A 21254-nucleotide genomic window follows, 5' to 3' on the forward strand; every position below is an offset into this window, starting at 1 on the left:
ACAGTCATGGTATTAACACTTTTGGAAACACCTTGTGAAAATGAGACTGAATACACTTTAATTTGAAAGATATGCAAAGTATTTTCTACTCCAATTGTTAGGTAAAATAGAGAGTAGATGTTCCCCCATCTGGGGATTTTCATATATAAGAAATACATTAAAAAGGTACAGAAATAGCAAACTCTGACTGCCCCACTTACAGAGGTACCTTAGAAGACAATTGTCAGTGGCAGGTTTGAAAATGATCATGGAAAAAAGTCATGCATAAGTCCAAAGTATCTCAGGAATATGTTTCTCTGCACCCCCTGTGATGGTTTTCTGCAGCTGCAGCCTTGGGCAGCTGGGGGGTCTTTATTCCGGATTGTTTAGTGTGACACCTAGTGGTAAGAGACAGGCCTAGGTAGTCAGTGATTTGTCATGGCGCCTTGGAACTTTTGAAAAGACCCTGATGCTGGGAAAGATTGAAGGCAGGAGAAGGGGATGACAGTGGATGAGATGATTGGATGGCATCACCGACTCAATGGACACGAGTTTGAGTAAACTCTGGGAGTCGGTGATGGACAGGGAGGCTTGGTGTGCTGCAGTCCATGGAGTCGCAAAGAGTCGGACACGACTGAGCGACTGAACTGAACTTGGAACTTTTGGGAGGTTCTGAGCCTTGATGACCTGTCCCTCTGGTGGGGATTCCCAAGGAGGTACCTTTTGATTTCCTGCAACCGGGGAGACAGTTGTGGGTAATGTGATCCAAAAGGTTTTCTCTCTGTCATATGCTCTGAACGGTTTAAATCAGCAAACATTACAGTTTGGGTGACAGAGGACATGCTGGGAAGTCAGAAAACGGCAACAGGTGCAGCAGAAGACAGCAAAACTGACTTTTGGTTTAGAAAGACCTTTACAGACTTATAGAGTCCTCCCCACCTCACTGTGAAGCATTTTAGCTAATCTTGACCATTTTAAAGATGTTAAAACCTCTTAAAGTCACGTTAAAGCCTTTTTTTTTTTTTTTTTTTTGACTGTGGCAGGCAACTTGTGGGATCTTAGTTCTTTCCCCACCTCTCCAATTGGACCTGGGCCCCAGCAGTGAAGTCCTAACCACTGGACTGTCAGGGAATTCCTTTCTTTTGTTTTTTTAATACAAAAGGCAAAAGAATGAATTAACCTTGAAGCGGCCCAGGAGCAGCCCTGGAGAAGCAAGCATCATGGACAGGATGGCCAGTGATGATGCTTGCTTGCTTCACTGGCAGAAGAAGCACTCCCGTGGGAAAAGGAACACCATTAAGGCCTGGGGGGGCTGTAGGCACCTCGTGTGGGGAATGCACAGTGTGGACTGAACCTCCTGCCTGAAGTGTCCAGTGGCCTGGCAGCGTAGAGATTTTTCTGTAAGTTCAACCAGATGGTCAAGCATATTTGACTTTTCTTAACAACATGGGCAGGATGTCCTGTGTCGGTTGCCAAAACTTGTTTTAGCTCCAGCAAACCAAGCTCCTGAAGAAGCCTGTCCATGGCTCACTGCGGCCAGGCTGGAAGAGGGAAGAGCTATGACAAGAGCCCCGGAGGGCAAGCAAGACAGGCAGGCTGCTGATGGATGCCCCGCTGTGAAATTCTGAATTTATATTCTGCCTCGAATCCCAGTCTTCCTTCCTGCTGTGGTGGTTAGCCACCTCTGTCCATCCCTCTCAGAATCTGGGGCTCCCAAGCTCTGGAGCATTCTCCGTAGAAAAACAGCTGTCAGGACTTTCGCAGTGACCTGAAAATAAGACTGTCAAAGCCTTCAGGGGTTTCTTTAGCTATAAATCCTGCAGTTTAACGGGACTCAAAGTTTTAAAGGGTCTTAAGCTCCTCCCCCTACTTTCCAGTAGGGCCCAGGAAATTTTTGCAGATGCGTGAGGCTGGCCACATGAGTCCAAGAGAGAATGGTGACATCTCTGACAGAGACAGTCTCTCACACTCAGCTCAGATAATTTTTGCCAAGCAGCACTTGAAGTTCAGCACTGACATTCCATTGTTAAAGAAAAAAAAAAAAATCAGAAAATGGATTTTAATGTGAAAAATCTCAAATCTTAAAGCATTGTAAAAAACCAAGCAAAATGCATTTCTGCATCCTTTGACTAAATCGAGCCTGCAGGCCCTGAGTTTACAACCTCTTTTTCAGCCAAGGTATGATGTTACTTTGGGTACTTTGGGGCAAGGCACCTGCCTTCACCTCTCTAGGCAACACCAGGGCTCTGCTCTCTGCGTAACTGTAACCAGGGGCTGAGAGTGGAGTCTGTCCCTCCAGGAAGCTCCATCTGCCCCTGCAGGCAGGGTTGGAATCGCTGGAAGAGAGTTCTGTCTCCTCCTCCAAAACTTTCAACACTATCCTGTAAAGTAAGTGTAACAAGTTCAACAAAACTCTGATTTTTCTTACTTAAGTTTTTAAAAAATACTCACATGGTTTCAATAAGCCTCTCCTTGAGGTGTTCCTGCTCGGCAGGTCTGCCTGCTGGATAACCAGCTGCTGCCGGGGTGGGGGTGGGGGTGGCCCGCGCGTGTTACCTGTGACCAGAATTCCTGGTTCTCCTTTTCGGTTGTTTGTTGGCAGTAACCAAGCTACAGGTGTGAGGGTGGTTCATGTTCTGTTGTGCTCACGGAGGAGGACTTGGATTAGGGAGGGGGTGGAGGTTTAAGAGCACATTGCTTCTTCTGCATGCCTGTAAGTTTGCTGTTGTTTCTGGTGTGTAAATTCACTCTGAGTTCAGTCAGGGTCCAAGGAGGCAGAGCACCGGGGCCTCTCCAAAGGACGTGGGACCCAAGAGGGAGGAGGTCCCTGCTCTTGGTAAATAATCAGGGGAGGAGGTCATGATCCTTCTCAGTGTCAGAGCACCTCCAGAAGCTGTATGGGGATGTAGATTTTTTTTTTTTTTTCCTGTGTGGTCTAAAGTTTTGGGAATGGTTTAGGTCAAAGGTAAACAGAATCATAGCTGCATCACAGATAATCATAGATTTGCTTCAGTTTATAAATGGAGTGAAGATTTAGGAACCTTAATCCTCAGCCCTTTCTTGTAATCACCAAGATAATGCCTTGCCCAAACCTCCTTTTTGACCTTCTGTTCTCTGGAATAGAGCCCCAGCTAAGTATTGGACAAGTATTGAAAATTGAGATGTGTCTTGGAGTCTTCTCTCTGAGGCTGTTAATGATGGATGCTTATTAAAAAAGTTGATTCTGAATGTTATTCTTAGGCTTTTTATTTTTAATTTTTCAATTGAAGTATAGTTGATTTACAATATTGTGTTAGTTTCAGGTATATAGCAAAGTGATTCATATATGTACATGTATAATGTATATATTTCATATTATTTTCTATTATAGGTTATTATAAGATACTGAATATTGTTCCCTGGACCAAACAGTAAATCCTTGTTGCTTACCTATTTTATATGTAGTAGTGCATTTTTGTTAATCTCATACTCTTAGGCTGACTTTTAAATGCTGAAAACAAATGAGAAACAGTAAGAGGAAGGGTTCCAAACAGAAGCCATGAGCAGGGAGAAAGGGGGAAACTGACATGGGACATTGTTCCTTTGTTGCTGAGTCTCAGCCGTCAGAATCCAGTCCCATGACTGTGACATATTCCCTCTGGATAAATCACTCAGCTTGGCTCCAAAATGCTCATCATTTCCTATATCCCACGGCTGTTTATATAGGCCACAGTTCAGGGATTATTTTAACCAAGAACACCGACATTGTCAGCAAATGAGGTAAATTTATGTGTCACCAAATCTTTAACGCTAGTAGTTGAAAAATGGGCCATTGAGAAGAGAATGTAAAGAGCACGGGAGACAGGAAATCGATGTGCCCCTGCATTCCCTGACTGGAACTCAGGAGCTGGGGGAACATGCTGGGAGTGAGACCACTGGGTGTGGGTCTCGGTGAATAATCTATACAAACGTGGTGATGGAGCCACGCAGGGAAACCCACGTACAACCTGGTGAAAGGTAGGCTCTGCTGTCGGGAGGGGCTCAGAGCCACCCCTAGGTGGCCAGGGCGTCAGGGCAGCAGGGACAGGGAAGGATGAGTGCTCACAGGAGAGAGAGGAGCAGCAGCTGGAGTTCGGGCTGGGGTACAGAGCCACGGTGGAATTTTTCTGCTGGAATGGCAGAATCCAGACGGGATGAGCCGCTCAGTACGGATGGTATTGTCTGCAGCGACATCTTCAGGCTGTCCGTGGAATAACTTCTCCGAGGACCCCTATTTTCTTAAGGATGGGATTTCGGGCAAGTTGGGTGGAAGATGTCCAGAGACTGGGTATTTAGGTGTGACTCTAGTGCATCATTTATCACAGTTCCCTGGAAAGCTGTGCGTACTCCTGCTCCTGAAATCCCTGTAGCTGATCAGTTCAGTGTATCCTACTTTTGATATGACTCCAACCCGCGTCCTTCCGTTTCCGTTGTCCTCACATTAGTGTAGGCCTTGTTTAGTGACAGTAGCTTCTCAAGTTATATGTGCTAAATTTACTGAACACTTACCATGGCTGGCACTTGATGTACTTTATCCTATTTAATCTTCACAAGCGTTGTCCCAAATGGGGGTCGTTTTCTGCTTTGAAAGGTTAAGTCACTTGCCCAGAAAGTCAAAGCCAGCATTCAGACCCATCCCCTGTGCACACTCCAACAATGTGGCTTGACTGTTCCTACTTAAAACTTTTTCAAAGGAATTGGCACAAATTATGTGTTATATTTTTGTAGTAATAAAAACACAGAGACACAGAACTTACACTTGGTTGAAAAAGTGGTTAAAAATTCAAATAGTATCAGAGGGTTACAATGAGACAATTAAATTTCCTTCCACTAACACACATTTTTGTCCTGTTATTTCCTGTAACAGGACCTCTAATGACTTGCCATGACCTGCAGGACCGAGTTTTGAGCTCCTCAGGCAGCATTCCCAGCCCTCCAGAGTCAGAGTCCGCCCAGTTTGGCCACCCTGGTCCCCCTTTCTCCCCAGTACCACCACTCAGCTCCTGGGGATCTGGTCTGTATTGGGATATATCCCCTGCTGTCCCTCCCTGCCCAGGGACCGGCTTCCTCCTACTACTTCCTTGCCAGGAGCTACCCTTTCCAAGAGTCTTTCGCTCTGTTCCTTTCCCCAGAGTACTCTGCCCTGTTTTGAATCCTTCTGATTCTTATGGCCTGGCTTGTACATGGGGTCTGAGGTCATGCATTGACTTGTACTGCTTAGCTATTGCTCGTTGTCCACTTTCGACTCTAGTTGTACACGGAGATGGGGGTGGAATGAGCCCTGCTGGGATGGGTGGAGAAAATTCATGTCTTCTGTGTCTCTTTTGTTCAGTCCGTTGTTTAAAGTGCAAGTATCCTCTTTTCAGAGCTGACATAATTGTTCTTTAAATGGTAATTTTAAAAATATTTATTTATTTATTTTGGCTGGGTTGGGTCTTAGTTACAGTACTTGGGATCTATCCACTTGTGGTGTGTGGACTGCAGAGCACTTTGGGCTCAGTACTTGTGGAGTGCAGGCTTAGTTGCCCCATGGCATGTGGGATCTTAGTTCCCTGACTGGGGATGGAACCCACTTTCCCTGAACTGGAAGCAGATTCTTAGTCCCTGGATGACCAGGGAAGTCCCAGTACTTGTTCTTTGACTCTTCTGTTAATACCTCATTCTTCATCCAGTCAGCTCTTCTCTGTCTGGAAACGATCTCAAGAGCTCATCTGGTCCAGCTTCTGCCGTGGAGTAAGGCGTTACCTTTCTCATTTTACAGAGGAAGGAAGTATTGTGGAATAAAGACTGTTAGGACAGGGGGCCAACCCAGAGCCATTCTAGAACTCAGCCCATCGGGGGACTGGAGCATTAATAAGAGCAGCGAAGAGACTGCAAATAGACCTAGATGGTACCTCACTTCTCTTCTTTCCTCTCTGCTCCCTGAGAGTACCCTCTAAGGTGGGACCCAGGATAAGTAAGAAGGCAGATGACTCCTCCTCAGGACCTTCAGTACAGAGATAGATGAGGTCTTGGAAGCTTGCTTATGATTTAGTCCAGTTCCCCAGGCCGAGAGACCAGAGTAAGTTGAGGCAGAAGCTCTAGGTTAGAGGAAAGATAAGCATTTGCCGAGAGTATTTCCCATGGCAGAAATCCTTGGGGGACATAATGGAATGAGGAGAAGAAGGCTGAATGGACAACTTAGTTGATGGAGAGGTTGCCCAGCAGGGTGGTGTCTCATCAGAGCTCCCATCAGTGGACTGCAAGGCTGAAGGCCTGTGGACATGTGATCTATTAGAAGCAGGAACATTTTCAACACAAAAGATATCTCAAGAGCTTGACCTTGTATCACAAAGCATACAGCAACTAACATTAAAAAAAAAAGTCGCTTGGTCACGTTCAACTCTTTGCGACCCCATGGACGATACAGTCCATGGAATTCTCCAGGCCAGAATACTGGAGTGGGTAGCCTTTTCCCTTCTCCAGGGGATCTTCCCAACCCAGGGATCGAACCCAGGTCTCCCCCATTGCAGGTGGATTCTTTACCGGCTGAGCCACCAGGGAAGCCCCCCAAATATGGAACGCTTCACAAATTTGCGTGTCATCCTTGCACAGGGGCCATGTCAATCTTCTCTGTATCGTTCCAATTTTATTATATGTGTGGCAGAAGCGAGCACCAACTAATATAGTCAGTACTTAAAAAACCCAAGAACGATAGATGGTGTGTCATATACCTCATTCAGACAACATCTAGAACAATTCATTTCCCAGATGAGTTTTCCTTCAAGAGCAAATCCTAGTGAGGCGTTCAGGTCTTTCTGTGCAGGCTCTAAATCTCAAGAGCCAGATCACAGAGAACTTCATTCAAATAACATGACATGTGACCGTACACAAAACAGTTTTGTAAAAGAAGCACAGGGAGGCTTAGATGTGTTAGGTGTCAGGGCATCTTTGCAACTTTCCACTGTTAAAGGTTTTTACCTTCTCACTTCAAGTCTGTCTTCTCACTTCAGGTCTAGCAATTCATCAGGCCAGCCCTGGGTGATTCATCTTGGCAACAGCAGGATTGAAAATTAACATAGAGGTTCATGAGTCGGGTGGTGTCTGTAGGGTGTTGAACTGAGGCTAAAAATAGGTGGGGGTTCCTGGGGAAGGCTCTTTCGTGGCCACAGGCACCACAAAAGGAAAACTCGCAGGGGAAATCTGCCCACAAGAGAAGACAAAAGCCCCCGCCTCTGTCACCCCTTTTGCCCCACAGGAAAAGCTCGAGGTGACAGTGAATTTGGTGCTTTCAAAATGTCACAGCCCCCACAGCCAGGCTGGCCTTCCCTCCCACCCCAGGCTTCCCATCAGAGTCCTTTCCTGCTGAGTAAATTCACTTTCTTAGTTCCTGCTGCTCCAGGATCCAGCACGGACATCTGTCCTTAACTGCCTGCAGCTACGTGTAGTCAGAGGACTGGTTACGCTAAAGGAAATGTGACATATTGACACGCTTGACTAATACAAAAAAAGCAAATCCCTAGAGAAAAAGTGTTGCGTGTATAAAGAAAAAATAAACATTAATTTGTTAAGCATTTATTAAGTACTTTTCTGCCAGGCACTGCTGGTGCCTGAAGATACAAAAAAAAAAAAAAAGGTTCCTGGCTGTTAGGGAACTTACAGGCTGATGGGGAGAGGATCTGATCCAGGAGTGATTTGAGTAAGGAGTGATAAAGCCTGAGGTTGAAGGGAGAACAAAGTGTTCTGGGAGCATAGAATTGGGGAAATTAAGGCAGGCTGTGAGGGTTGGTAAAGGAGAGTTGTTTTTTTTTTAACTGAAGTATAGTTGATGTATAGTACTATAAAAGTTACAGGTGTAAAGTATAGTGATTCACAATTTTAAAGGTCATACCCCATTTATAGTTATAATAAAATATTGCCTATATTCCCTGTGTTGTACAGGTATCCTTGTAGCTTATTTATTTTATACATAGTAATTTGGATCGCTTAATTCCCATACCCCTTTGTTGCCCCTTCCCCCTTCCCTCTCTAGACTGTAACCACTGGTTTGTTTTTTGTGTCTGTGAGTCTGTTTATTTTTTGTTATATTCACTAGTTGGTTGTATTTTTTTAGATCCCACTATCAGTGATATCATCCAGTATTTGTCTTTCTATGTCTGATTTATTTCACTCAGCATAACACCCTCCAAGTCCATCCATGTTGTTGCAAATGGCAAAATTTCATTCTTTTTTCTGTCTGAGTAGTATTCCATTGTGTTGTATTCCATATATATGGAATATATATATGCACACACACCCACATATATATCACTCCTAAAGGAAGTCAAGCCTGAATATTCATTGGAAGGACTAATGATGAAGCTCCACTGTTTTGGCCACCTGATATGAAGAGCCGACTCATTGGAAAAGACCCTGATGCTGGGGAAGTTTGAAGGCCAAAAGAGAAGGGGGCAGCAGAGGATGAGATGGTTAGTTAGCATTACCAACTCCATGGGCATGAATTGGAGCAAATGCCAGGAGATAGTGAAGGACAGGGAAGCCCGGGGGTCACAAAAAGTCCTACAAGGCTTAGTGACTAAACAACAGAATACACACACACACACACACACGTTCTTTATTGATTCATTTCTTGTGGACCCTTGGGTTGTCTTCATATCTCGGCAGTTGTAAGTGATGCTGCCGTGAACGCCGGGGTGCGCGTATCTTTTCAAATGACTGTTTTCCTTCCTTTATATACTCAGGAGTGGAACTGCTGGGTCATATGGTGACTCTGCTTGTAGTTTTCTGAGGTACCCCCCACCCCATGCTGTTTTCCATAGTGGCTGTACCAATTTACACTCCCACCAGCAGTGTGAAAGGGTTCCCCTCTTCCCACATTTCCCCCAGCATTTGTTATTTGTGCTCTTTTTGGTGATGGCCATTCTGACAGGTGCGAGGTGATAAAGGGCAGCTTTTAAGGGACAAGTGAAAGTCAGTTAGAGAAGCGGGGGAAGGACGTGCCAGGAGGAGGTGGAGTCTGTGGCGAAGCACCCGAGTGTGGAACAAGCAGTTGCACATGGGCTGGTGTGGGGTGGGCAGACGAGAGTGTGGGCAGGAGGGAGATGAGGCAGATCCATGTGACTGAGCAGAGAAGCTGGAACAGTGCCTTCAAACCTATGGAGAGCCCCTGGGGGATTTTGTTTGAATTAAAAAAAATTTTTTTTTTCTTTTTTTTTGGTTGCACCGAGCAGCATGAGGGATCTTAGTGCCCCACCTGGGGATCGAACCCAGGCCCCTTGCCGTGGAAGCGCAGTCCCAACTGCTGGACCACCAGGAGGGTCCCTGGGGGGTTTTACGTGGTAGCTGGCCTCAGTGCGCTTTGGGAGACTGTGTGGCAAGCAGACTGCAGTGGGTTAGGCATGGAGCTGGCGGCCAGTGAAAGGCAGTGACGGGAAAGTGAGGGCAGAGATGGCTAAAGAGATCCGAGGGTGGGGACAGAGAGGATGAGACGCAAGGAGAGAGGAGGCGGCATCGGGAGCTTCTCGTTCCTGACCTGGGCTGCTTAGTGGGAAAATCGGAAGAAGAGTGGGTGGGGGAAGTGATGGGTTCTCTGTTGGATGTTTTAATCTCAGGGGACCCGGAAACACATGACAGGTGATTGAATGTGGAGATTTATCTCAAAGAGAATAAAATATTTGGGAGTCGTCCGCTTACTCGAGAAATAGCTGAAGTCAGGGTGAGGACAGAGTCACCCAGAATTGCATGTAGATTCTGAGAATCAAGATGGGAACACCAGCACTTAAGAAGCTGAGGGTAAGAAGCCAGCAAAAAACAAAAACAAAAACAAAAAAACTGAGAAAGAACAGCTCAAGAGACGGGAGGGAAATCGGAAGAGGGGGCTGTCCCAGAAGCTGAAAAAGGCGAGAGGTATGAGAAGATGGTCTTTGGAAGAGGCGTCCAGTGTGGCAAGATTGTGTGTCTGTACAGATTGCTCACCAATTCAGGAAACTTGAGGAAAGGCCAGATTGAAGGAAAAGAAAGTGTTCCTTAAGATAGAATGTTGAATTACTTCAAATACACATTTATAAGGTTAAGCAAAGAGGTCCTTTAGGGCTGTGATTGCAAGATTTACCAGTAGTACGTTGAAAGCATGGAAGAAAAATTTAGCAGCTGCTTCATTTTGTAAGTGAAGAGACAGAGGTAGATGAGGTTAAGGGATGTACCCAACTCAGGGATGTTGGATGTGACCAGCTTAGGTCATGCAACTAAGTAACCCAGGGCTAGAATCCGTATCTCTGGATAATTTAGCCCTCCGCCGTTTACTCAGTGATTAGTTCTCAAACTGCAGCTTGCCTTAGAGTCGCCAGAGGACTTTTAAAACTAGATTGCCTCACCCCCCCTTCCCCCACGCCCCCACCTCTCGAGATCTTTGTCCAGTAGGTCCTGGCTAGGGCTTGAAAATGTCTTTCTTACAAGCCACAGGTCCTCTGTTGCTTCTGGCCGGGGACCATACTTTGAGAACCACTGTTCTAGATGCTTCTGAACATTTAAAAGTAGGGAGGATTCTAGAAAGCAGCTGGGTTTCCCAGGGTGCTTGACTATTCTCTAAGAAACTCTCAGGATATTAATTCGCTTGGAAAGAAATTCATGTGAGTCAGTGTTCCGGTGGAGAGTATGAATATGGAACTGGACTTGATTCATTCAAAGCTCTGTCCTGAGTGCCCATGCTGTTCTAGGCACTCCTCTTGGCATGGGAGATACAGTCCAAAACTCTGCCCTCAGGGAGCTTACCTTGTTTAGGAGACAGAAATATACCAGATAGATAAGTAAAATATAGAATACACTAGTGAGGGTGTTTAAGAGAAAAATAACGTCAGAGAAAGGAGTAGCAATGTCAGGGCAGGAGGACATATTGACATTTTAAGCAGGGTGGCTGGGAAGATGAGAGGGCAACGGTGAAGTAAAGACCTGAGGAATGGAGAGGGTGGGCTGGGTGAGTGCAAAGGCCCTGAGGTGGCCCTCGTGGAGACACAGCAGGGGCAGTGTGGGTGAAGTGCGGTGAGTCAGGGGAAGAGTAAGAGGAAATGAAGTCAGAGATCTCAGAAAGCCAGGTCAGTGCTGGGATCTTAGGAATGGATTTCTCACATTTAGGAAATTCCTCCATAAAAAGTTACTCCATTCCTCTCGTACTAATCCGTACTAAGGGAACATTAGATCCCCAACTTGAGCTCTGGCTCTGGGGATACTGAAGGGTTATAGAAATTCCCTCCACAGAGTGGCTAAGAGTTTGCTCAGATGCTTGTTTTCTTCTCCAAACAATTGACCACAGGCCCGTCTGCAGGGACAGACCTAGGAGGAAATGTGTTTCTGTGACCACCTTCTCCATGTGTATTTGCACGGCCCCATCCCCCCTTCCTCATTCATGCCCCCTCCTACGCCCACCTCTTCACTCAATGCTGAGAGAACCTCGCTGGCAATGTCTGCCACATTTTTTCTGTATTACAAATGACATTGTCCGAACTTCTGGGAAAAACGGACCCCACCCGCATGAGTCTTGGGCGGTGGCTCAGACCTCCAGTTTGTCAGCCTGCATTCTTTTTATGGTCAAGACTTTTGGATCCTGGCCCACCCCACAACCACCTGTACTGGGGAAAGAAAAAATCCAGTGCATTAAAGGACAGCCTAGGATGTTTGTCTTTCTGGAAGATTACTGAATTTATATTTGAATGTATAGAAGGCAAACTGTTAGGCTTGATGGAACATTGTTCTAAGAAAGCCTTGCATTTTCTTATATTCTCACACACACAGTCTGACCTCGAATAGGATTGGATCTATAGCCCAGCAAGGTGTTTGTGGTCTGTGAAGTCTCAGGCTAGGTCCTGCCCCAACACATAGGACCAAAAAGATGTAGTCCTTGGGTCTGGGGGGGTTATATCCTAGGCCTCTGAGAATAGCGGAGTATTTATGAGAATTTATGTTTTCATGTTGGGACATGAGACGTATTTTCTAGCAGAACAAAAGAGAATTCTAAGCTCCCCTCACAATTTGATTTTGAGTCATCAGTGACCATATCTGTTTCCTTGAGTGGAATATAGTTTCGAAGTTAATACTAATATTGACAAATTAGTAAGTTATCTGAGGGTTAAAATGATAAAGTATTGGATTTAAGAATAAATGAGTTTTCATTGATGACTTTTCTTTCCAGACTTGAATTTCAGGCTCTTAGTGGCCCATGTAGCGTAGAGGGTGAGTTTCCCCACCTCTCTGGAACAGCAACTCTGTCCCATCCAGAAAAATATACCACCTGTAGGCTGCTCTAGGAACTTAGGTGACCTGTCCCACTTCTGGAGTCTGGGGGCTCTTTGGCACAGGGGCATTTTTTGTTGATCTCTAGAATCTTAGGTGGTGGGGGCTGAAGTGACCTTGAAGGTCAGTTAGTTCAAGTACTCCTTTTATGTTTAAAGTGTGTCTCAATATCCTCACCAAGTGGTCTAGCAACTTTGGTAAAACACATCTAGTGTTTGCACCTAGGAAGGACATTAAGTGAGAGGAGAGACCCCAGTTCTATTTACTGAAGAAGGCCTTTGTGCGGGAGCTGAGTTTTGATGTGGTTAATCTTCTCAGTTCAAATGAAAGTCAGTTCAATTAAAAGAAAGGAAAAGGAAACTTGGCCAATGTCTCTCTTCTTTTGCCAAATGAAACAGTATTGTGGATGCAGAATTGAGACTATCTTTTTGGAAAACAGCTAAATGGCAAGCACCCTACACTCGTATTTCCCTTCTAATTAAAAAACAATGCCATTTAAAAAAAAAAAAAAAAGGAAAAAGAAAAAACAATCCCAAATGCCAGACCACAACAACAAAATGTTTTACAGTGCCCCCACCCCAATAAACTCTCATTTCTTGTCTCCACCAACAAAAACAAATTTTATGGCCCAGTCTGTACATGAATCACTCTGTGGAAATGATAGCAAATGCAATAACCTCAGACAGCTGCAATTATCTAAATGTCTCCTTATTAGCCATTTGAATGGTTGAAGCCTTATAATCAAATCAGAATGAATGCTAATCGAAATCTAATAGAGCTTACATCCGTTTGATTAGGTATCAGAATTTGATTCCAATATTGTTAAGTTACAGATATGGCCCATCAAGTCACGCTAAAAATAACATTTTATAACCTTAATGGCAAAAGGAGATGGATTCTTTCAATAAACAAGGCAAACTGGAACTGGTTTGTACTGTGCCAGCGCCACCTACCGGGATTTAGTGGAACTGCAGAGACCATCTTTCCTTGGAAATGGGGCACGACTATTTGTTGTCTGATTCCAGGAAGATTTTTGAAAATTAGGCAAAAGATACTGCCCACGTTTGTAATTCTATAATTAAATATGACTAGTGATCATGGAGAATATTAATAATGATTATTTCTGGGAGGATGTGTGTTGGCAAGAACTAGAGGTAAAATTGGCTGGACTAGGTGAGCCGAGTTAATGGAGCGCTGCCGGGTGAATAGCGGCAGATACGAGGCTTAGCACCCCCCTGTCCTGGCTGACTCCATTGCGGCCCTTCTCTCTGCTAATGGAAGATTCACTTACTGTTTGTAATACCTCTAGAATAAACAACATGTTCCGAATCTCCGCTGTGGTGCAAATACAGTCTCAAAATCCTGTTGAGTAATAGAAATATAAACTGTGGTCCCTTCCTCAGGGAGTTTGCAATCAGTTCTGTGAAGAGTTTGGAAAAAATACATGTAGTATTTTTTTCCTCATACTAGCAATTAAGGGCTAACTTTTGTCATATAGTAGTCTGCTAAGAAAATGGTTGGGATGGAAATTTTTAAAAATTGAAGTATAGTTAATTTGCAATATTGTGTTAGTATAGAGCAAAGTTATTCAGTTATATATATATATGCATATATATGTATATACATATATTCTTTTTCATATTTTTTCCATTGTAAGTTATTATAAGGTGTTGAGTATAGTTTCCTGTGCTATACTGTAGCACAGTTTGTTGTTTACCTTTGTTGTTTACCTACTTTATATGCAGTAATGTGTATATGTTAATCCCAGGCTCCTAATTTACATCCCCCATCCCCTGCTATCCCTTTGGTAACCATAAGTTAGGTGTAAATTTTTTGAGACTTTGCATGTGTGAAATGCATTTAGTCTACACTCAAGCTTAAGACAGTTTGCCTATATAAAGTATACTTTTCTCTCACTTGGTGAATACATAGGGAAGCTTGTTTGTAAAATATATGCCCCAAGAATTTGAGAGGTAGTAGAGGGATGGTAAGTCAGATTTGTTGCTTAATTTACTAACTGCCTAGAAACTTAAGGTCTATATATTTGCATACTGGATTTGACCTGAATTAGCCCTGATCTTTTTTCAAATTTTTAAAATTGTGAAATACACATAACATGAAAATTGCCATCTTAATCATGTTTAAGTAACAGTTCAGTGGTATTAATTACATCCATATTGTTGAGCAACCGTCACCACCATCCATCTTCAAAACTCCTTTCATCTTACAAAACTGAAACTCCACAGCCATTAAACAATGACTCCTAATTTCCCTCTCCCCTCAGCCCCTGGCAACCACCATCCTACTTACTATAATTTTGACTACTCCAAGTACCTCATACAAATGGAATCACACGGTACTAGTCTTTTTGTGACTGACTTAGTTCAATTAGCATAACAGGCTCAAGGTTCATCCGTGCTGTAGAGTATGTCAGCATTTCTTTCCTTTTTAAGACTGAAAAATGTTTCCTTTATGCATATAGCACATTTGCTTATTCATTCACTTGTCCGTGAACTCTTGAGTTGCTTTCAAAACTTAGCTTTTTTTGCAAATACAGCCGCTGTGATTGTGGGTGTATAAATATATCTTTGAGACACTGCTTTTAATTCTTTTGGCCATATATCCAGAAGTGGAATTGTTGGGTTATATGCCAAGTCTGTATTTAATTTTTTTTGAGGAATCACCATGCTATTTTCCACAGTGGCTGTATCATGTTATAGTCACACAGGTAGTGCATACGGGTTCCAATTTCTCCACATCCTTGCCAACATTTATTGTTTTGTTTTGTTTGGATGGTAGTTACCTAATGGATGTGAAGGGGCACCTCATTGTAGTTTTGATTTGCATTTACATAACGATTAGTGATGTGCATATTTTCATGTGCTTTTTGGCCACTTGGATATCTTTTTTGAGAAAGTGTCTATTCAAGTCCTTTGCCCATTTTTGAATCGGGTTATTTGTTTTTTGTTGTTTAGTTTTAGTTCTCTGTAGACTCTTAATATTAATCCCTTATCAGATATATGATTTGCAAATATTTACTCCCTTTCATGAGTTGCATTTTCACTCTGAAAGTGTTTTTTTGGAGGGGGTACCAAATTGCTTCATTTGAAAGAATGGTACAAAAGAACTTAAGTAGATGTTTTGGTACAACCTATAGAACAGGTAAAGGTTACCCCTAAAAAAACACTTTCAGAGTGTTGTGAAGTCCATCTTGTGTAAATCAGTTATGTGGTCACCCAGTTCTTTGTATTACCCTGCTTATTCAGGTAATGAGTCTCAATGAGGTCAGCAAGTGGGGGTTGGCCTTATCAGTGGCCAGTTAATGCAGCTCCAGTAGCGACTGATTCACACTTCCCAAGTGTAACATACACTCCACTGCATTCAGCTCTTTCTTCCGCTCCTTGGGATCTGGTTCCTTGGTATCCTGGAAGAAGATGTGGCCACCTCATCAATTCTGCACCTTCATCAGTTTCTCAGCATGTTTCCTCTCCTCATGAGACTGGTTTAGAAACTATTTGTCAAAGTCCTGCAGAGCCACACAATTGCAGCCAAAGCAGTGAGACATGGACAGGCAGAGGTTGGACGTGTAGGGCCCCAGGTTGACCTGGCAGTTGATGGTGGCCTCTGAGTTCTGTTGGTGGTTCTGGCCCTCCAGTGAGGGACCTCAGTGGTCAGGGCGGGTGGCAAGGAGAGGAGGTAAAGGCTGCACTAGAGCAGCAGCGGGGGCCATGGGGCGGGGGTGGGCTTTGGGGCAGTCTGAGAGCTCTGCAAGGAGGGTTGAAAGGCTGGCTCTGAGCACCAGCAGGCATGGGAGATTAACACCTGCTCTGCCCAAGCATTATTTTAATTATTTATTTGGCTGCACTAAATCTTAGTTGCTGCGTGTGGGACCTACTTCCCTGACCAGGAATTGAACCCAGGCCTCCTGCGCTGGGAATGTGGAGTCTTAGCACTGGACCACCAGGGAAGTCCCTGCCCAAGAATTGTTGAAGCAGGAAGCCATGGTTGAAAACATCCTTTGATGCACAAAGTTGTCAATTTTCATGAAGTCCAACTTGTCTAGTTTTTCTTTTGTTGCCTGTGTCTTTGGTGCCATGTCCAAGAAATCATTGCCAAATCCAATGTAGTAAAGCTTTTGCTGTTTTCTTCTCAGAGTTTTATGATTTAGGTCTTATGTTTAGTTCTGTGATCCATTTGGAGTTAATTTTTCTGTATGGTGTTAGGTAAGAGTCCAGCTTCATTCTTTTACATGTGGCTATCCAGTTTTCCCAGCACCACTAGTTGAAAAGATTGTCCTTTCCTCATTGAATTGTCTTGCCACCCTTGTTGAAAATCAATTGACCGTATATGCAAGGGTTTATTTCCAGGTCTCTATTTAATTCTGTTGGTCTGTATGTCTATAGGCCAGTATCATAATTTTTGATTACTATTGTTTTGTAGTAAGTTCTGAAATCTGGATGTGTGAGACCTCCAACTTTGTTCTTCTTTCTCAAGATAGTTTTGGCTATTCTGGGTTCCTTGAAATTCCATATGAATTTTAGGATAGATTTTTCCATTTCTGAAAATAGTGTCATTGAGATTTTGATAGAAATTGCCTTGACTATGTAGATCATTTTGAGTACAATAGGCATTTTAAATATTAAAAATTTAATATTTAGTCTTCTCATTCATGAACCTGGGATGTGTTTCCATTTATTTATGGCTTCTTTAATTTCTTTCAGCAATGTTTTATAGTTTTTATTGTATGTCTATAACCTCCATAGTAAGTTAATTCCAAATATTTTATTTTACAGTTTCCTTTTCAGTTTGTTCATTTAGTATTAATAGAAATGCAACTGAATTTTCTGTGTTAAGTTTGTATCCTGCTATTTGCTGAATTTATTAGTTCTAACAGGATTTTTTGAGGACTCTAAGGGTTGTATACATGTAAGATCGTATCATCTGTGAACAAAGATAATTTTAATTCTTCCTTTCTGATTTGGATGCCTTTTATTTATTTATTTTCTTTCTATTCCTAGTTTGTTGAGAGGTTTTTCTTTATATAGTGAAAGGGCGTTGAATTTGTCGAATGCTTTTTTTCTGCATCATTGAGATGATCATGAAGGTATTTTTTCCTTCATTCTGTTAATGTGGTGTGTTTATAGTGGTCAGTTTTTCATATGTTGAACCCTCCTGTATTCCAGGAATAAATTCCACTTGGTCATGCTGTGTAATCCTTTTAATATGCTGCTTAATTTGACTTGCTAGTATTTTATTGATGATTTTTGCATCAGCGTTCATAAGAGATATTAGCCTGTAGTTTTCTTACAGTATCTTTTTCTGGCTGTGGTACTGTAGTAATACTGGTCTCATTGAATGAGTTTAGAAGTGTTTCTTCCTTGTCAATTTTTTGAGAAGTTTGGGAATGATTGGTATTGGTTCTTGTTTAAATGTCTGGTAGCATTTACCACTGAGCCATTAAGCCCAGGGCTTTTATGTGTTGGGAGGGGAGGTTTGACTACTGATCAATCTCCTTACTAAGTCTATTCAGTTTTTCTATTCCTTTATGATTCAGACTTGGTAGGTTTTGTGTGTCTAGGAATTTGTCATTTCATCTAGGTTATACTGTTTTTGGACATACAGTTATTCATAGTACTTTCTTACAACCCTTTTTATTTATGTAGATTCACTAATAGTGTCTCCACTTTCATTTATTTTGTATTAGTAATTTGTGTCTTCTCTCCTTTGTCCTAGTCATTCTAGCTAAAGGTTTGTAAATTTTGTTGGTATTTAAAAAAATGGATTTTTGGTTTCATTGATTTATTTTTTTCCCTATTGTTTTCTTCCCTTTATTATGGTTATCTCCACCCTAATCTTTATTATTTCCTTTTTTATTATTTTCCCTTTTTATTATTAGCTTTTTCAGTTTCATAAGTTATAAAGTTGGGTTATTGATCTAACAAGAGAAATTTCTTGTTTTTTAATGTAACTGCTAATAGTTATGAAATTTCCCCTTTGCATTGCTTTTGCTGTGTTGCATAAGTTTTGGTATGTTGTGTTTTCATTTTCATTAGTTTGCAAGTATTTTCTAATGTTCGTTGTGATTCCTTTTTTGATTTTTTTTTAAAGAGTGTATTGTTTAATTTCCACACATTTACTGAATTTCCAATTTTGCTTCTTTTATTTATTTCAAATTTTATCTTGTTTGGAGAAGATATTTTAGGTAATACTATTGTTTTAGTCTATTGAGACGATTGTGGCCTAACATGATTTATCCTGGAGAATGTCTCATGTGCACTTGAGAAGAATGTATTTTCTGTTGTTGGGTAAAGTGTTCTATTTATTTGTATCTGTTGGATCTAGTTGTTTATTGTGTTGTTCAAGTCCTCTTCTTACCTATCTTCTGCTATTTGTTCTATCAGTTATTGAGAGAGAAGTATTGAAGTCTTCAACTGTTATTGTGGACCTATTTTCCCCTCAATTTTGTCAATTTATATATTTTGGTGGTCTGTTATTAAGTGCATAAAATTTTATAATTGCTATGTCTTGATATATTCAACATTTGTTAATATACACTGTTCTTTAACTCTTACAAACTTTTTTTATTTAAAGCATTTTGTCTGATACTAGTATTGCCATCTCTAATCTCTCTTGGTTACTATTTGCAGTCTTTTCCCATCATTTTACTTTTAACTTATTTTTGTCTTTCGATCTAAAGTAAGTCTTGGGGACTTCCGTGGTGGTCCAGTGGCTAATACTCAATGTTCCCAATACAGGGGTCCCAGGTTAAATCCCTGGTCAGGGAACTGAACCCCACATGCTGCAATTAAGACCCAGCACAGCCAAATAAATAAATATTAAAAAAATAATAAAGTGAGTCTCCTGTGGACAGCATCTAGTTGGATCATTATTTTAAATCCATTCTGCCAATCTCTGCCTTTTTTTTTTTTTTTAATTTTTAAAAATTTTGGCTGTGCTGGGTCTTTGTTGCTGCGAGTGGGCTTCTCATTGTGGTGGCTTCTCTTATTGCAGAGCACAGGCTCTAGGGACTCGGGCTTCAGTAGTTGCAGCACTCAGGCTCTGTAGTTTCAATTCAAGGGCTCTAGAGTTCAGGATCAGTAATTGTGGCACATTGGCTTAGTTGCTCTGCGGCATGTGGGATTTTCCTGAGTCATGGGCCGAACCCATGTCCCCCTGTATTGGCAGGCAGATTCTTTTTATAATTTTATTTACTTATTTATTATTTTTGGCTGTTTTGGATCTGTGTCACTGCATGGGCTTTGCTCTAGTTGCAGCGAGCAGGGACTACTCTCTAGTTGTGATGTGTGGACTTCTCCTTGTGGTGACCTCTCTTGTTGAGGAGCATAGGTTTTAGGCACATGGGTTTCAGAAGCTGCAGCTCCTGGGCTCTAGAGTACATGCTCAGTAGCTGTGGCACATGGGTTTAGTTGACCCACGGCATATGGGATCTTCTTGGATCAGGAACTGAACTTGCGTCTCCTACATTGGCAGGAGGATTCTTTACCCTAGAGCCAGCAGGGAGGCCCAACAGGCAGATTCTTAACCATTCTTCCACTGGACCAGCAGGGAAGTCTGCAATCTCTGTCTTTTAATTGGAGAGTTTAATCTATTTACATTCAAAGTAATAACTGCTAATTTTATTTTGCTGTTTGTTTTCTATATGCCTTATACTTTTTTGTCCTTCACTTTCCACACTTCTTTTGTATTTAGCTGATTTTTTTTTTTTGTAGTAAAGCATCTTAATTTCCTTCTCATTTCTTTTTGTGTATGTTCTTTATTTTCTTTGTGGTTACCATGAGGATTACATTTGATAACCTAAACTGTAGCATTCTAATTTGAATTTATGCCAGTTTAAATTCAATAACACAAACACTCTTCTTCTGGTACAGTTCCATCCCTATTCCTTTCAGTTATTGGTGTCACAAAATTACATCTTTATACACTATGTGTCCAAAATCAGTAATAATTTTTATTTATTATTCATCACTTGAATAGGAAACAAAATATGGAGTTACAAAGCAAAGTTATAATAATGCTAGCTTTTAGACTAGTAATTGTTTTTTTAAATGTATTAAAGGCAGAGTTACAAAGCACTTTTATAATAATCCTAGCCCATGTATATACCTTCAGTGAGATATTTATTTCTTCATATGACTCTGAGTTACTGTCCAGTGTCCTTTCATTTCTACCCGCAGAACTCTAACATTTCCTGTAGGACAGGGCTGGTGGTAGTAAACTCTCTCAGATTGTGTTTATCTGGGAATATCTTAATTTCTCTCTCACTTCTGAATGTTACTTTTGCCAGGTATAGGATTCCTGGTTGACAGTTTTTATCTTTTAGTACTTTGACCATATCAGTCCACTGCCTTCTGGTCTTCAAGATTTCTAATGAGGAATCTGCAGATAAACTTACTGAGCATCAGTTGTACGTATGTGATGTGTTGTTTCTATGGCTGCTTTCACCATTCTGTCTTTGTCTTTCAACAGTTTGATTACAATGTCTCTTGGTGTGGCTTTCTTCGAGTTCACCTAGTTGGAGTTCACTGAGTTTGGTTGTTTATATTCATGCTTTTTTATCCAACTTGGGAAGTTTTCAGCTGTTATTTTCTTCAAATAATCTCTTCCCCTTTCTTTCCCTTGTTTTGAAACTCCTGTGATGTGTATGGTGGTTTCCTTACAGTGTCCCACAGTTCCCTTTAGCTCTGTTAACTTTTCTTTAATCTTTTTTCTTTCCATTCCTCAGACGTGCTAATGTCCATCATCCTATCTTTAAGTTTGCTTATTCTTTCTTCTACCTGCTCAAATCTGCCTTTAAAATGTCCATTTTAGTTATTACACTTTGTAACACTAGAGTTTCTTTTTAGGTTTTCTACGTCCTTATTGACATTCTCCATGTCTTCTTGTAGTTCTTTAGCCATCTTTATGATAGTTATTAAACAGTCTTTGTATAGTAGGTCCACCATCTGGTTTTTCTCTGGTACTGTTCTGTTGGT

At 41.9% G+C, this 21254-nt stretch overlaps 1 non-coding gene across 1 annotated transcript; it reads right to left on the reverse strand.

Moving 5' to 3' along the window:
* Positions 1 to 6546: 6546 nt before the first annotated feature.
* Positions 6547 to 6653, reverse strand: LOC136147545 (U6 spliceosomal RNA). Its single transcript, XR_010659217.1, has one exon. It is a non-coding gene; the product is annotated as a U6 spliceosomal RNA (small nuclear RNA).
* Positions 6654 to 21254: the final 14601 nt, after the last annotated feature.

Source organism: Muntiacus reevesi, chromosome 15 (assembly GCF_963930625.1).
Source record: "Muntiacus reevesi chromosome 15, mMunRee1.1, whole genome shotgun sequence".
NCBI lineage: Eukaryota > Metazoa > Chordata > Mammalia > Artiodactyla > Cervidae > Muntiacus > Muntiacus reevesi.